This window comes from Halichoerus grypus, chromosome 11 (genome assembly GCF_964656455.1).
Source record: "Halichoerus grypus chromosome 11, mHalGry1.hap1.1, whole genome shotgun sequence".
In the NCBI taxonomy this organism is placed as follows: domain Eukaryota; kingdom Metazoa; phylum Chordata; class Mammalia; order Carnivora; family Phocidae; genus Halichoerus; species Halichoerus grypus.
Window position 1 is genome coordinate 18668973 of NC_135722.1, and position 15853 is coordinate 18684825.

The window sequence follows — 15853 nt, forward strand, 5'->3', positions numbered from 1 at the left end:
GAAGTTGTAGCAGGACTGTGCACTTTCAGGCTGGATTTCCTTTTGTACTTTGATGGTGGTGCTAATAATGATGGAGGTGTTTGTTAGAAGGTAGTAAGTGTATTAGTTTCTTATTGCCATTGTCACAAATTATCCATCAAATTGGTGGTATGAAACAACACAGACTTATTATCTTGCATATCTGGGGTTCAGAAGTCTGAAATGGGTCTGGCTGGGCCAAAGTCAAGATACGAGCAGGGCTGTGTTCCTTCTGGAGACTCTAGGGGAGAATCTGTTTTCTGGTCTTCTTAGAGCTGTGGAGGCCACTTGCGGTCCTTGGCTCATGGCCTCTTTCTTTCTTCAAGACTAGCATATGCACTGCTCTGATCTCTACTTCCAGAGCTTTATCTCTTTCTCTGATTCTGACCTGTCCTTCCATTATGATGTCTCTTTCTCTACCTTTGATGCACCCCTTTTTCCTCTTTCATGTAAAAGGACTCATAATAACATTGAGCCCACCTACATTAATCCAGGACAATCTCTCTAATCTCAAGTAAATTAGGAATCTTAATTCCACCCGCAACCTGAATTTCCCCTTGCCATATATCACAACATATTCACAGGTTTCAAGGATTAAGATGTGGCCATTTTAGGGGACCACAGTAGGATATGAAGACTATTAGATCTCATGGAGGGTAGGGAAAGCTGGAATTCCTGGATCCTGCTCAGATCACATCTATGCCTTTCTTTCTCAGAGTTCTCTAAGGATGTGGTAGACATTCTTAAAAAAAACCAAAAAGTCAAGGGCGCCTGGGTGGCTCAGGTGGTTAAACGGCTGCCTTCGACTTGGGTCATGATCCCAGGGTCCTGGGATCGAGCCCCACATCGGGCTCCCTGATCAGTGGCGAGCCTGCTTCTCCCTTTCCCTCTGCCTGCTGCTCCCCCTACTTGTGCTCTCTCTTTCTCTCTCTATCAAATAAATAAAATCTTTAAAAATAAAAGTCAAATGGGAAACAAAGAACCATTTTTATAGGTGGACTTGAGCCCCAGTAACCACTGCTGCAGTAAAGTGGGCTGAGCCATGGGGAAACATCCCCCCCCTTTTTTTTGGCTAACTATTTCGAAATAGCTTTAGATCAAAGTGTTCCTATTTCTTCAATTACCGCCTAACCTGTGCCTAACTGTGCATCTAGTATTACTACACTCACGTATTCATTCATTCCCTCTACAAATACTCATTGAGCACCTGTGTTGTGTCAGGCACTGCTCTAGGTTCTAGAGATATAACATTGAATAAGACAGACCAAAAACTAAATCTTGTTCTCAAAAGCTTACACTCGAGTGTGTACCTAGGGATAGCAGGAGATACACAATATACAAATAGAGAATATAAATACAAAATTTGTTGTTTGTTGGTAAACGAAGCAGGGGATGGGGATAGAAACCGCAGAGAGAGGGCATTTATGGTTTTAATGCAGTGTTCAAGGAAAGATTTCCTGAGAAGCTGACTTAACGAGCAAAGACCGTAAAGAAGCATGAGAGTTGGTCTTGTGGATATATAGGGCAAGAACAGTCCAGCAGAGAGAAAATATAAATGCTCTGATGATGGCTCTTGCGTGGTATATTTAAAAGAGAAGTTAGCATGGGTAGAGTAGAGTGAGCTAGGGAAAGACTTAAAGAAGATGAGATCAAAGAGATGCCCAGATTACATCAGACATTGTAAGGACTTTAGCTTCTACTCCAAATGAAATGGGAATTAGAAGGTAGAGGAGTGATGTCACCATCTGACCTACGTTTCAAAAGGCTTACTCTGGCTGATAGGTTGAGAAAAGTCTGTGGGATATGAGAATGAAAGCAGGAACATGAATTAGGAGCTATTATCTACTCCAGAAGAGATATGATGGGGGCTTGGACCAGTCTGATAGAAGAGGACATGAGAAGTGGTCACAAAGGAAGGACCAGACAGAAGAGAAAGAAAGTAAGGACAGCCTCATGGGCTGAAGACAAAGCACTGAGCTAGAGCTGTATAGGTAGTTATTTATGTACTCATGAGGGGAGTCCAGTCAATGCTCTGGAATCTGACCAATTTTGATTTGTATTTTTCCTTCCTGAGGGTTGATGAAAAGAGGAGATAGTATGGAAGGCATGGGGAAGGAAGAAGACCAACACAGTAAATTCCCATTACAAGTTTGTTGAATTTATTTGGATGCTTTCCCAGTGCAATCTGCTTGCCCTCAGTTGTATCTCTGTAGGGCCAAGTTTTCAGATGTACCTGCCAATGAATGTGCAAGATTAATTGACATTATTTACAAATGAGAGAGGTCTAGGAGGCCAGTGAAAGAACAGAAATTTACAAATGAAAAGCTGTGCATTTCTATTCTAGTATATTCACTTTTTAATTTTTTGGGGGGGGGCGCAGAGGGAGAAGGAGAGAGAGAATCTCTCTCGGTGCTTGGTCTCACAACCCTGAGATCATGACCTGAGCCAAAATCAAGAGTCAGACAGCTTAACCACCTGAGCCACCCAGGCACCCTATATTCACTTATTTTTTGTAAAAGTTTTGGCAGATCCTCTCTTTCTATGTGTAGCATCTTGCATCTTCCAAAGATGATTGCAACAATATTTGTCATCCCCCATGTTTTTCCAAAAGCCTCTATTTCTCCATCAAGAAGTGGGGTCTAATTTCCTTCTCCTTGAATCTGGTCAGTCTTGTGACTTGCTGCAACCAACAGAATGTGTCTGGAACAATGCTGTGTGACTTTCAAGAATAGGCCATAAAAGGTGATACAGCCTCTATTGGATCTTTGACATTGTGAGCTGCTGGTGAGAAGTCCCAGTATCCTGCAACTGTCCCCATGCAGAGGAAGCCCAAAGCCATACAGAGAGAGGACATATATAGGTTTTCTAGCCCATAGCCCAGCTCAGGTCCCACCTGGTAGGCAGCATCAACCCCCAGACCTGTGAATGAAGGTGCTACCAGATCCCATTCTCCACCTTTGTGAGTCTCCCCAGGTGAGGCTATAGACCATGTGGAGAAGAGACAAGACTCCTCTGCTGTGCCTTGTCCCAAATCCTTATCCAAACAATCTGTGTACATAATCAAATGACTTTATTATGTATATGCCACTACTTTTTGAGGTTGGTTAATACAGAAATAGTAACCTAGCATCTCAGTTTTCTCATTTATAAAATGAAGATAATTTTACTCACTTCCTTATAAGCAGTAAAGCTTATATGAGTATGTTAAATTTTTACTTTATACCAGAAAAGCTTAAAAAAAGAAAACTTAAGGTTCATTGAGTATTCATAAGGAACACATTAGAAGTGCTTTCAAGCATTTTGCATGTATTAGCTCCTAATCCTCACCACAACTCTAGGAGATAAGTGGTATTATTAAACCCACTTTACAGATGAACAAACTGAGACACAAAGAAGATAAATAACTTGCCTGAGTTCTGGCACCTAGCAAATGGGTATGCTGGGATTTGAACCCAGGCAACGTGGCTCCAGAGTTTGTACCTTAATGTCTAGATTATGTTGTTTTTCAAGGAGAAATAGGAATGATTTTTAAGAGTAGTAGATTGAGTTATAGTTTTACCCAAGTCCTTAGCATGTGACCTGGAGTCACTATACTCTGAGTCTTAGTTTCTGCATTCTTTGAATTGGGAAGGTGATTGCTTAAAACTCTGATCTCACTGGGTTTTAGTAAGGATCATATGAGATAATGCATGTGACAGCTCTCTGAAGTTTGCATAACTATAAGGCGGTAGCTATCCTTATACTCCTATTAGAGAACCTGGCATTTGATGTACCTGGAAATAGAACTTGGATCTTTGAAATGTAGCTTTTAATCTGAAGGAATGCTATTCCTACTCTTCTGAAGAATAAACTGTGTCTTGATGAAAATCCAGGATCTCATCATTTTTTTAAGTTTTTTTTTTTTTTTTTTTTTGTACCGGAGATGGCTTTGGCAACATGCCCTCCTAGATGTCCAGAGAAGAGGTGGTCCTCTTCTGATTCTCTCCCACACTCAGGGTCTCTGTTTCTCAGTCCTCATCTAACACTTCTCACACAAACCAAGACATCCATTCAACCCTTAGACTATGAGAAAGAGGCCTCAGCAACATACACCTGCTCACAGCAAAGTCCTAGTTCTTCTCACCTACTTCTCAAGCTTGTCCCGCAAATTCTGCTTGGTTCTTGCATGTCTCCCTCTTGTCTCCAATGCCACCTCTTTACAGAGGCTCCTCCCTTGTTTTCTGATACTGACAACTTACCCAACTGCTTTGGTTTAATCCTAAGTATCAAAGTATTTTCGTAGCACATTTTCAGATTATCACTCAGTTTTAACCATTTGATGAAGTTCCAGGTTTCTTTCCTGGTCCTGGAACCCACCTGAAACTAGCCAGTGTGGCTGGTGGGCACTGCCCATCCACTCAGATCAGGATCCTCATGCAGGGGCACCGAACGATAGTCTGGATAGAACTAGTCATTCCTGTAAGAGTGTACAGGATGGGTAATGCAATCTTTGTGGCTTTCTTTATTGTTTTAGTTTAATAAGACCCTGCTTGTTAGTTGTAATTAGGTGTCAATTTTATTAACTTCACTGTTGTAACAGCATAGCAAAAAAGTGAATATACTCTATAAAAGCTAACTTCTTTGGTGTGTTGTTTAGATTCCCAAAATAAATTAAGGCTAATATATTGACTTCAATTAGTGAACAGTAGGAATGAGGGAAGGGACAGAGTCAGAGTGGGAGAATTAGAGGGACCTGCAGTTATGGAGGAGTGGAGGAGTATAAAAGCAATTGAACCCAGTTAAATTGGATTTTAAAGACCATAGGGAGACAGACTGGGGCCTTGGGGAACAAAGGAATATAGTCATTGCAGCAGTGAAGAACATGGGCACTGTGGGCACTCACAAAAAGAGAGCTTGGAGGTGCTGTGGAAAGGGAGTGATACAATTTGAATGGTAAATACGGGGCATGAAAATAGAGTCTTGTAGTGGTTGAAAAAAGGATGGGAAGATTTCTAGGGAATTCTTATATTGTGTTGTCAGAATGTTTTCTGTAAGTTCCTCTGAACTATCTCATGACATGAGATATTGGATTTAAGGAATGAGGGAATACAGCAGGATTTTTTAGTCTTGGCACTGTTGACATTTTGGGCCATCTGATAATTCTTTGCTGTGGGGACTGTCCTATGTATTGTGGATGCATCCCTGGCCTCTACCCACTAGATGCCAGCATTATATACTCCACTAATTGTGATAACCAGAAATGTGTCCAGACATTACCTAGTATCCCCTGGGGGACAAAATTGCCCCTGGTTGAGAACCACTGGGATACAGGAATAGACATTATTAAGGTTATTGATATTTCGGGAGCCTCCTTTGTGTCAGTCACTGCTCCAACCACTTCAGTTATTTTATTTTTTAATTTAATTTAATTTAATTTATTTTATTTATTTTTATTTTATTTTATTTTATTTTTATTTTTTATTTTATTTTTTTAATATTTTATTTATTTATTTGACAGAGAAAGACACAGTGAAAGAGGGAACACAAGCAGGGGGAATGGGAGAGGGAGAAGCAGGCTTCCCGCTGAGCAGGGAGCCCGATGCGGGGCTCGATCCCAGGACCCTGGGATCATGACCTGAGCCGAAGGCAGACGCTTAACGACTGAGCCACCCAGGCGCCCCACTTCAGTTATTTTAAACTTCTTAATTCTTAAGTGAAAAATAGGTATTATTGCCCCCATGTTGGAAATAAGGAAATACAATTTGAGAAGTTAAGCAACTCATAGCATATATGCTATTTTAATTGATTATATTTATTTAAGTAACTATAGAAGATGGTTTGGATACTAATTTCTTTCTTGCCAAATTCGATTTTACTATTGACATTCTGTTACCAAGATATCTTTTCTTTTTTCTATTGTTTCTCCACTTCTTTCCCCACACCGTCACCTACAACACAGTGGCCACTGACAATAAACTTGATATTGGAATAATAATCAATATGAATAAGGAAAAGGGGCTCAATTTGAATCATCAGTGATTCTTACAAGACTGCATGGCCGAAACAGTGATTACCTTGTGGTTCAGTCACTTTTCAGATTGTTGGGCCATCATGGGATATTAAAAAAAAATTCTGATCAGTTCAATTCAGTTGGACAGAAGCTGAGTGTTTATTGTGTATCAGATGTGGTACAAAGCTAAAAAAAACCAAGACAAAAAGATGGTCTCGGTCTTATGGAACCTTAGACATGAGTGGAAGAGCAATTTACAATATTGTAAAATAAGCTAGTTAGTTCCTTCATTCTGCACTTGTGTTTGCACTGTGTAGCTTTCCTTCATAATATTTATCACTATTTATAAGTGTTTATTTTTTTTTATTTGATTAGTGCTGGCTTCCCCTCCCGGACTGTAAGCTTCTAGAAGGCTAAGCCTCTCCTGTTACCATTGTATCTCAAGAGCCTGTATAAGAGTGCTGGGTGAAAGCATGTTGAAGGAATGAAAGTGCGCCTAACAGAATAAATAAGTGAATAGGAAAGACCTACACAGAGTTTGGAAAGTGCAGATGCATGGCAGCTCACCCATCTTGGAGTGAGGTAGATGGGTGGGTTGGAGGAAAATCAGAAATACTCCCTAAAGGTAGAGATAACTCATCTGAGTCTTGGTGACTGAATAAAAGTTAATGATACACTCAAATAAGTCATGATTATTTATATTAGTCAACATTCCTGAAGAATTGGGAACTTGGATATATTTACTGATTCTTCTGTTCATTCCAAGTTGCTTTAATATTTTTATAGTACTTGCTTTTAGGACAAGTCAAGGCATTGTTTCCAATTCACCCTTAAGTTTCACAGATGTAGTGAGAGGCTGATATCACTGTGATCTTTAAAAGGAGACATGGGTCTTGAGAAGTAAGAGGATGCCTCTGGGTCACCCAAAACTCTTCAGTCATGGGGGCCAACACTGTGCTGAGAATGGGGAGAATGGGCTTTAGGACAACATTTATGATCACATTTTTGTATTTTCTGGTTTTGAATGATAATGTAAAATAAAAATAAAATAATATGCTGTAAAAAGTATATAAATATACTGTAAAAATTTTTGGTAAAATCCCACCATAATTCCACTTTCAGAGTTAACTACTTATGATAGATTTCCATAGAGATTTTGAGAATATCAATTTTTGATATTTAATGTTATTTCAAATATTGTCTTGTTAGAAATACTGTCCCATAACCTGCTTACATGCTCTTGCTTTCATTTTATTTGTATTTTTCATTGGTTTTAGAAAAACATACATGTTTCTAATAAAAAATTTGAACAAAAATAACCCTAAGGGGGCACATGGTGGCTCAGTCGGTTAAACAGCTGCCTTCAGCTCAGGTCATGATCACAGGGTCCTGGGATTGAGCCCTGCTCAATTGGGGTCCCTGCTCAGCGGGGAGCCTGTTTCTCCCTCTCCCTCTGCCTGCCGCTCTGCCTACTTGTGCTCTCTCTCTGTCAAATAAATAAAAACCTTAAAAAAAAACCCAACTAGTTAAAAAAAAAATAACCCTAAAATGCAGAAAGTGAGAGTGCTGCAATCCTTTGTCCCCAAGGTGACCACTAGTAACATTTTGGTTTATATATTTTCAAATATTTTTATATTATGTGTATACACGTACCACATGCGCAGATACACACATAATGTTGGTGTGTGCATTTTTTTTTTTCAAAAATGGGATTCAACTTGCTTATTTCACATTTTCAAGTCACTTATGCACATATATCTCTGCATCATTTCTAACAGATAATGATAAACATTAAGATTTCCAGTTCTTCTTTACTACCAACATTGCTTCAATAAGTAACTTTTCCCCAATTCATGTATATTTGCGTAGATATATTTCTGGAATAGAGTACTAGAATTGAAGATGCTATATGAAAGGATAGACCCATGTAAAAGTTTGATATTGGAAAACTACCTTGAGAAACATTATACCAGTTTATGTCCCTACCAACTATATATGAATGCCTTTTGCCCTGTACTTCTATTAACACTCTTCAAAAATGACACCTTGTTGTTTTAATTTACATAGACTTTGTTTATTAGTGATGTGAAGGATCTTGTATTTATATTATATCTCATCTTCTGCAAATCTGTTCTACCTCTCCTTTGTCCATTTTTTTCTTAGGTTTTTATAATTTTCCTTGTTCTCTTAAAGGCATGTTTTTCCTCTAATGATGCTAACCTTTTGTTTTCCATTTAAATTACAAAAATTTTCTCTCATTTGTTTCTCATTTTACCCCCACATTTTGATGGGCTCTGGTTTTATTATGTTCTGTAATAATATTTAAAAAAAAATTTATATATTGTCCCTAGATTTAATGTCACACTAAAATTAACCACACGTACCCTGAGATCATACAATAAGTCTCCAATATTTTCTTCTAGGATTTTTAAAGCTTCATTTTTTCCCTTTTAAATCTTACATCTCTGTGGACTTGTCTTTGGTGTAGGTTATAAGGTAAATATCTAATTTTTTCCTCAAATATTGTCATGCCCAAATATAATCTACACTAACCCCATTTGTTGTTGTTGTTGTTGTTTTTATTTTTTTCCACGCTTTTAAAATTACTATACTTTAATAGATTGTTTTTTAAAACTGGTAGAGATAGTACTAATTAATTCACTATGCTTCTTTTTCAACATTTTGAGTGTTATTTTTGAAACTGCTTTGAGGTATAGGTATGAGAAGGCAGGTTTAATGAGGCAGATGGAATCAGGAGCCTAAAGTTAAAACTTTACTATTTTTCTTAAAATGACTCTTTTGACTCTACAGCACAGGATACATCTGGTTGCAAACATTTGGCTTACTCCCACTTGATATTTGTAGAGTGATTTGAATCATATGTTACAGAGATGTTTTTGTATGATGGTTGATAGTAGAAGCCCTAACCTCAGGTCCCAGGGCAAAGAGACCTAGTGTAAATCAGTAATTCAGCACTTGGTCTGAACCTTCATACAGTAATTGGATATCAATGAGCAATCCCAAAGAGTCACAAATTGCAGAGTCATGCCTTCAGGCTGAAATGAAGATGGGAAGTGTGGCCAAGGTTTGGTTAAGATCCCTTATATTAGATAAAGCAGAATTAGTGGACTGTTCAGAGTTCAACCAGAACTAAGTGAACCGTCCATATAGGGCAACTTGGGTGTAAGGCTAATGTACTTTAGATTGGTTTCTGAAATAATACTGTGCTGCAGAAGGATTTACTTTGAAGGACTGGGGGAATGTTTGCATATTTGCAGGTGCTTTTTTTTTTTTTTTTAATTTGGATTGTCTTAAAGGCAAATCTTGTTTGACTTTCAATATATGACTGCAAGAATATGGACCAGGAAACCACAAGGGAATTCCATACTGAACCATACCTCATCCTTGTTTAGTCTCGAATTTGACCTGCTAGTTTCTCTCATTGACTTGGGATTTTTCCACATAATTTTGAGTGTCTGAACCAGTGTTTGCCTCCTGTTCTGCTCAATGAACTGACCGCTAAATACTTGAAATCTCAAAGCACCCTTTGAATCAATTTCAGTGCTTTTTATGCCCCTGGTAGAACCAGTGGGTTTAGATCACTAGAGGCTCTGAAGAATCAATGGCTGAATGTGTAGTGACTGCTTCATCTCAGCTGGTACTGAATGATTCTTGTTTGTGCTTCAAGTTTTGCAAACCATTTCAGGATCCCTCTGGACTGAGAAGGGCTAGAGTAATATAAGATATCACTAGCAATGGTAATAACCTTTTATTTATCAAACACCTTGCTTCTAAGGAGCTCAGAGTGCCTTATGGATGTTCTCTCATGAATCCTCCTGACATCCCTGTGAGGCCAGAAGCAAATACTTTGCTATCCTGGAATGGAAGGAGAGAAAATGGTAAAGCAGGAAAGTAGAACACACAGCAGTCATCAGTGAGGGATGAGGGTAACTCCTAATTGAGCAGTGATATGCAGCAGATATGTCTTGATAGGTAAGGCAAAAAGCAGCAGTTTAATTTTTATGAATGATGATGATGATAGCTAATACTGATTGAATGCTTATTACATGCCAAATAATTCTTTAAGCACTTTGCTCGTAGTAACAAATTGAATCCTTCCAACATTCCAGTGAGATTGTTACCATTATTATACCCATTTTACAGATGAGGGAAATTAAAGAGGAGTTACATGACTTGCTTGGGGTCACAGAACTAGGCTCTTTGAGCCAATAATCGGATCAAGGTAGTTAGTATGAAATCTCAAACTCTTAACTGTTCATTGTACTATGGAAAATAAACTCTACTAAGATCTGAGGTAAATACAGTTAGAGATAGATTCTTTTGTTTTATGTATGTTCTCTTATGTATGTATAAGTCTTCTTTCAAAATACAAATAATCTCAAGATAGTGGAATTTTCAGTAAACATTGACATTACTTACTGAAACCTGTTCCTCTTGGAATAATCAAATAGAAAAGGCACTAGCTATGATTTTGAACACCTTCTACATTAAATTAAGTGGTAGGATTTGCAGAAGATTTTCAAGGCAGGTATGGAAGGGGAGGGAGCTAAAACGTGTTGTGCACTTGATATGTTTAAGCACAGTGTTAGTTATTCCATATAGATTTTGTCATTTAATTTTTCCAACAGATCTTTGAATTCTGATTTTGCTAATTAAGAAATGGTGAATTAGGCTGTTCAGGAGTAAGTAGCAGAAGTCAGGTCAGGACTCCATGGCTATGAAATCTCTGCTCTTACCTCTGTATCTGTCTCACGAGGGAGAGGTATAGATGGAAGAGAGCCCAGGCTGGATCTCGGCAAAGTCAGCACTAAGTACATGGGAAGAAGAAAGAGGAGAAGCTGGAAGGGAAGCAGTTGGTAAAGTAGAAGGCACGGTATAAGCCTTGGAGGAAGAGGAAAGGCTTTTAGCATGGGAGTGATCAGTGGTGGTAAATGTGAAGTCAAGAAGACTGAGGACTAAGTAATGTCCTTTCGGCAGGTAAGTAGTAGCTATGACCTTAAACAGAGCAGTAGAATGATGGGGAAAAGTCATGTTGCAATGGATACTGTACAGAATTGGAATAGAGAAAATAGATCAGGCAATTCAAGATAAAACCTAAAATAGATTGAACAATTCTATGGATTAGACATTGCTTTACATACATTGTCTCTCAACTTTACAGTGGTTCTTAGAGACTATTATTACCACTATATTTCTGATGAGGCAACATAGGGCTAAAAATTGGAAATCGTTAGTCTGACATAATGTAGTTACTATGTAGTAAAGCCAGAATCAAAAGCTAGGTCTCACTTACTCCAGAGCCCATGTCTTTTTTTCAACTTCTCCTTCCAGAATATATAGACTGGTCCTTGGTGAAACCTTCCTGCACTATACTCTTTTACTTCTCACAGATGTTTACTGTGCCTCCTTGTAAAAGGATTATATTCCCTGCCCCACTGATGTCAGTCCTGCCCATGTAATTTGTTTTGGCCAATTAATGTGAATGAGAGTAACATGGGGTTAGGGTCACAAACTTCTGAGCAACACAGAAGTTATAGAGTCCAGTCATAGACCATTGCACGCTTTTTCCCTCTGCCACAAGACCATGAATATTCCAGATGAAGGCTGCTTAGTCACCTTGGATTCCAGAATGAAGATAATGGAAAGGGAGTGAGAAATATAAGCCACTTATATTTTGGGGTTATTTGTTAGTATAGCATAACCTTGCCTATCCTGGCTGATTTATTATCATGACTGGAAGGAGGGGAAAGAGTGGAAGCCAGAGGTGAAGGAAGTTGTAATGCAAAGGATGTACACCTGTCACATAATCATTGTCAGATCAACTAGACAGAATATCAGGGGATCAAACCTAACATCCCAAGAAAAAAATCACTAGCTTGATAAAATACCCAACAAGAGAAGAATTTAGCTGAGAATACCCTTAGGACAATTCCAGACTTAAAAAAAAAAAATTATTACTCTGATGAGTAGGACAGATACCCTCATCTCATATTAAATATGCTGTTGAAAGTGATTTATTCTGAAAAGAAATAGTCCCTAAGCAATCTCAGAAACTCAACAGCAAATGCATATTTAATGCGGCCATTTTTAAAACAGTGCACTTGCAGAGAAGGCACTTGCAGCCCAGACCTTGGAGGTTGGGAATAGAGAGAAAGCATTTCATCCTGATTATAAAACAAAACAAAATGAAAAAATAAAATAAAGCCCTAATCTGCATATGTGTGTGTGCTTGCACTTGTGTGCGTGCTTGCATGTATGTGGGAGAAAGGGGGGAGGTGAGGGTTCTAAGATGTTAACTTGAGCATTATAATCCCTCTCCCAGGATTTTTTTTCTGAAAAAGACTACCTGTAACAAAAAGCTCACTAATTATTTTGGTAAAAATTCTCTAGAGCCCTTAATGAGCCAAAATTCTTTCCAAACAGAGACTGAGCCACCTCTTCAGAGGACTGTGCCAGTTCTCATACCTTGTTATCTATTTGCTGTCTGCTTGGGATTACTGATGAAGAGGTGATTGTGACTCTAATCACTTCCGTGTATTTAGCACTCCTTATGTGCTAGTCCCCTCCTTGAAGTGGTTTCACATATATTTTCTCAATTAACTCTCATGATAACTTTAGCAGGCAGCCCACAAAGTTCTGTATACTTGTGTCCCTGACTATTTCTCCAAACTCATTTTATGCTACAATCTCTCATACTCACTACATTGCAATCTTCTTTCATCTCCCTGAAGTTTTGTTCCAGACTCAAGGCATTTGCCTGTATTTGTTTCCTTTGCTTAGAATTCTTTGTCCCATAAGATCCTTTTCAACTTTTAGGTCTCAGTTTCAGGTTACATTCACCAGAGATGTCTTTCTTCACCACTCTGTCTGATGTAGCTACCCCTGGCGAGGCTTTATCTCAGCCCCCTTGTGTGTATGTTTCATAGTGCTTATCATAATTGCATTTGTCTATTTACTTGTGCCTTGTCTGTTTCCCCAGTGAAGACATAAGTTCAATGAGTGTATGAGTTATTTCTAAATTTTAACCACTGAATTCCCAGATCCAAAAATTACTAGGAATGTAGACATATTGAATTATTATTTATTGTGTAAATGGATTAATTATTATTATTTGCCCTTTATGGATGAAGAAACTGAGGCTCAGAGAAAAGTGAGTTGTCCAAGGCTACCTAGGAGAGAAAGGACCCAAATTCAGATCTGTCCATCTCTAAACCACACACCTTTGATGCACCATTTGTTGATGAATTTGTTTATTCATTCACCACTTATCAAGTATTTGTTCATTGGCAGGCACTGCTGTTAGGCATTAAGAGTATAATGGTCAGGAAAAACAGTCAAACACAGAAATAAAGTTCCTACCTTCAGGGAGCTTATATGGTTGACCCTTGAGCAATGCAGGGATTAGGGGCACTGACCCTTGCACAGCTGAAAATCTGCAATTAACTTTTGACTCCCCAAAACCTTAACTACTAATAACCTACTGTTGACCAGAAGTCTTACTGATAAACAGTCAATTAAAAAACATATTTTGTATGTTATGTGTATTATATATTTATTCTTACAATAAAGTAAGCTGAAGTAAAGAAAATGTTATTAAGAAAATCATAAGGAAGAGCAAATACATTTATAGTACCATACTGTAGTTATTAAAAAAAAGAATCTGTGTAAAAGTGGATCCACCCAGTTTAAGCCCGTGTTGTTCAAGAGTCAACTGTTTTCTAGTGGTGTAGACAGATACTAAGCAATGAATCAGGGAAATAAATTAAAAACTACAACTGTAATAAATACTGTGAAGGGGAAGAATATGATAGAGCAGTTGAGAGATTTGACTTGGTTTGGAGGAAGGAGTCAGGAAACTATCCCCTAAGAAATAGCAAGTGAAGATTTGAAGGAAAAGTAAGTGTTGAAGACATGAAGGGAAGGAAAAACATTCAGGGTAAAAGGAAGAGAATGTGCGAAAGCCCCATGATGAAAAGAGCCTGCTTCCAAAGAATTAAAATAAGACAACATTGTTGGAACCAAGAAAGAAAAGTAAAACTAGAGAGGTAAGTAGGCACCAGTTATGCCCTGCTTTGTGAGCCTTATTAAGAATTAAGGTCATCTACTGAAGGGGCTTAAGAGGCAAGGGTATCATGATAAGATTTACTAAAAGAAAGGAATATTCTGGTGGCTCTGTGGGAAAATGGATTGATAGCAGGCAGAAGTGTATACAGGTAGAGTAGCTGGTTGCCTAGGGTAATAGGAGTTGGTAGTTCAGGCAAGGAATGGGTCTCCTCTATTTTTCCATCAGAGCTGGAAAGATGTTGCCTTTTGTGCTTTAGTTATGTAAATTGGTGTGTCATTGCTTCTACTATCATCATGGCTCAGTAAACAGGAACTTTAGGTAGCAGGAGTATTGTGCAGAATGTGACCCTTAAGCTGCAAATGGAAACTGTCCTAATCTTTCCAGGCTTAGCATCTAATAGGGTAGTGGTTCTCAAAGTGTGGTCCAGGAATCCCTAGAATCCCCGAAACATTTGTGTGTGTTTGTGTGTATATGTGTGCGGTGGGTGGGGAACCACAAGATCAAAAAGATTTTCATAATAATACTGAGATGTTATTTGCCTTTTCACTCTCATTCTCTCACAAGTGCACAGAGGAGTTTTCCAGAGGTAATATGACAAGTGCTATGCAACACACTGAATGAAGAAGCAGAGAAGTGAATCTAATAGGCTTCTATTAATCTAGACAGTAAAGGAATATGCAAAACTAAACAAAAACAAAAACACCACTTTTTTTTTTAACTTTTTTTGTTTTGTTGGAGAGGGAGAGAGAGGGGTGGGGGGAGGGAGAGAGATAATCTCAAATAGGCTCCACACCCAGTGTGGAGCCCCATGTGGGGCTTGATCTCAGGACCCTGAGATCATAACCTGAGCAGAAATCAAGAGTTGGACACTTAACTGACTGAGACACCCAGGTGCCCCTACTAATTACTTTTATTGTTTTGGAAATATATTTTTCATAAATATATTATTTATGTTGATATGTAATGAGTTTGTTATTGGTATTTTAAGTGAATTTATAAATAATTTATAAATAAATATTTTTTAAGTGTCCTAACTTGAGGTTTTAGTATAGTAAATATAGATAGATATAATTCACACAAATGAAAGCCTTTTGGGGGTCCTCAGTAATTTCTAGGAATAGAACAGAGTCCTGAGGCCAAAAGTTTCAGAACACTAGACATAAAAAATTACTACTGACACAAGAGACCATGTGAAATATCTAACTTGATGGAGGAACTTTACTAACAACTAAAAGAATAGTTAATATTTAATCTTCTGTCACTAAGAGCTAGTCAAGGGTGTTTGATTAATTCAGGGCATGTCTCTAGCCAAAGTGGATTCTTGCAGAAGCAAAAAAATATATGGTAGTGACTAAATGAATATATTTATTTCTACCCTGTCTTAATACCCAAAAGATGAGTTGGAGATACTGAATGCATTTTTGGTGCACAAAAATGTACCAGAGGCAGTGCCTAAATCCATAACTTATATATAAAATGATCTGAAGACATATTTCTTGAATGAATAAAATAACTTCATGAATACTATAAAAGATATGATTTAGAAAGCTATGATATTGGGTTAGGTCTGAGAGAGTATATGAAGCATGATGACGGGAGGCTTTGTAAATTTACCAAAGTGGTATCAGAGTCTCCTCTCTCTATATAGGGCAAATAAGAGTTAATTTACCCAAAGCTCAGTCTTCAAAAACAAAATGTATATCATGATCTTTCTTATATTTACAATCAAGGCAGGGGTTTATCTTGACTTTAGTTTCTTG